This window comes from Grampus griseus (genome assembly GCF_964374135.1).
Source record: "Grampus griseus genome assembly, chromosome: X".
Classification (NCBI taxonomy): domain Eukaryota; kingdom Metazoa; phylum Chordata; class Mammalia; order Artiodactyla; family Delphinidae; genus Grampus; species Grampus griseus.
Window position 1 is genome coordinate 110,725,795 of NC_138999.1, and position 2,984 is coordinate 110,728,778.

Below are 2,984 nucleotides of genomic sequence, written 5' to 3' on the forward strand. Positions count from 1 at the left end.
CAAAACAAAACAAAAACAAAGCAAAAAATACAGCTATAGCTAAGCAGTCCATGGTGTAGATAACACAGAATATAAAAGGTTTCAATTATTCCTAGATACTTGTCCCTCCAGGAGGTGGAGCTTAACTCCCCTCCCTTTGGGTGTAGGCTGAAATTAGTGACTTGCATATAATGAATAAAATTTGAAAAGGGAAAAACAGTAGCTTTATAGTTGAGAAATCTGACAAATACCACCTAAACCAAGTAATCAAAGTTAACACCACCAGTAAGTCATGTTGATGTCACATACCCCCTGATATAATGGGATAACAAGGGCACACCACCTCAATGGTATTCTTCCCCAAGATCCATAACCACAGACTAATCAAGAGAAAACATCAGACAAACCCAAATTGAGGGACAGTCTACAAAATACCTGACCAGTACTCTTAAAAATTGTCCGGGTCATCAAACCCCAGAAAAGTCTAAGAAACTGCCACAGCCAGGAGGAACCTAAGGAGACATGATGACTAACTGAAATGTGGTATCTGGATGGGATCCTGGAACAGAAAAAGCATTAATGGAAAAATCCAAATAAAGTCTGTAGTCTAGTTTATCATACTGTACCAATGTGAATTTCTTAGTTTTGATAAATACACTACCATGTTCATGCAAGATGTTAACAGTAAAGAAGGTTGGATAAAAAGTATTCAGGAACACTCTGTACTATCTTTGCAACTCTTCTGTAAATCTAAAATTACTTGAAAATAAAGAAAATACTCAATCCAAAACAGGGCAGAAAAAAAGGGAAAAGTTGATGAAGTTGTTGGGAAGAATAGAAAACAATTAGAGAAATGGATGACCTAAACCCAGCGATATCAACAACTACATTAAATGTAAATGTACTCTAAGCAAGACAATTAAAAGTCAGAGATCATCCTACTGTATTAAAAATAAAATTGGCCTTTTTCTTGCTGTCTATAAGAAACATCTTTTAAGTATAAAGACACAGGTTAAAACTAAAATGATGGGGAATTCCCTGGTGGCACAGTGGTTGGCCGATGCAGGGGACACGGGTTTGAGCCCTGGTCCAGGAAGATCCCACATGCACACAGAGCAACTAAGCCCGTGCACCACAACTATTGAGCCTGCACTCTAGAGCCCGTGAGCCACAACTACTGAGCCCGTGTGCCACAGCTACTGAAGCCCACACGCCTAGAGCCCAAGTTCTGCAACAAGAGAAGCCACCGCAATGAGAAGCTCGGGCACCACAACGAAGAGTAGCCCCGCTCACCACAACTAGAGAAAGCCCACACACAGCAACGAAGACCCAACAATGAAGACCCAATGGAGCCAGAAATAAATAAATAAATAAATTTATTAAACAAAACTAAAATGATGAATAAAGATATATTAATGATGGCTATATTAATTTCAAAGTAAGCTTCAAGACACAGAATATTACCAAGAATAAAGACATTTATAATGATAAAAGGGTCATCTCATCAGGACAATACAACAATCTTAAATGTGTAAGTACCTAATAACAAGTTTCAAAATACATGAATCCAAAACTGAAGAACTGAAACAATATATAAAATCATAATTATAGGTGGAGAGTCCAACAGTTCTCTCTCAGTAACTGATAAAACAAGTAAACAGAAAACCAATGACGATGTAAAAGACTTGAACAACACTATCTATCAATCAAATTGACCTAATAGACATGAATGGAAGACTACACCCAACATCTGCCTTCTTCACCCACATTCCTCTCCAAGCACACATGGAACATTATCTAGACTAGACCACATGCTGGGCCATGAAATGAGTCTCAATAAATTTTAAAGGATTGAAATCAAAGAGAACATGTTCTCTGACCTCAACATAATTAAATTAGAAATCAATAACAAAAAGATGTCAGAAAATCCTTAACTATTTGGCAATTAGATGACACACTTCTAAGTAATCCATGGGTCAAAGTATAAATCAAAAGGGAATTGAAAGGTATTTTTAAATGAAAGAAATGAAAATAACATATAAAAATTTGTGAGACGCCACTAAAGCAGTACTTAGGGGGATGTTTATAGTACTCGATACCTATATTAGAAAAGAAAAAAGCCTCACATCAATGACCTCAGCTTCAAATTTAAGAAGCTAGAAAACGAAGAGAAAATTAAGCCCAAAGTAAGTAGAAGGAAGGAAATAATAAAGGTAAGTGCAGAAATCAATGAAATAGCCAAAAAAAAAAACCCAGAGAAAATCAATGAAACCAAAAGCTGGTGCTTTGAAAAGATCAGTACTATTGATAAACTTCTAGATAGGTAGTACTAGTTATGTGGTTGTATTCATTTGTCAAAACTCATTGAATTGCACACTTTTAATGGGTGAATTTTATTGTCTGTGCATTATACCTAAAGAACAGACACTTCACAAAGGATGATATACAAATGACCAATAAACACATGAAAAGATGCTCAACATCATTAGTTATCAGTGACATGCAAATTAAAGCCACCATGAGATACTAATACACACCCATTAGAATGGCTGAAATTTTTAAAAAAAATAACAATAGCAAGTGGAAGCAATGGGAACTCTCTTACATTGCTGATTGAGTATAAAATGGTACAACCATGGTGGAAATCAATTCAGTAGTCTCTCATAAAATTAAACATAAGCCAATCCTTTGGCCCAGTAATTCCATTCCTAGGTATTTGTCCAAGAGAAATTAAAATATATGCCCACAAAAAGCCTTGTTCAAAGTAGCTTTATTTATCAAAAAAATAAAAAATAAAAACCTGAACTAGAAACAGCCCAGGTGCCCAGCAACAGGTAAATAGATAAATTGTGGTATATCTATACAATGGACCAATGGTATATCGATACAATGGTATATTAATACAATGGATAGTCAGCAATAAAAAGGAACAAACTACTGATATGTGCTACAACATGGAAAACCTCAAAAGTATTATGCTAACTGAAAGAAGCCAGACACAAAAG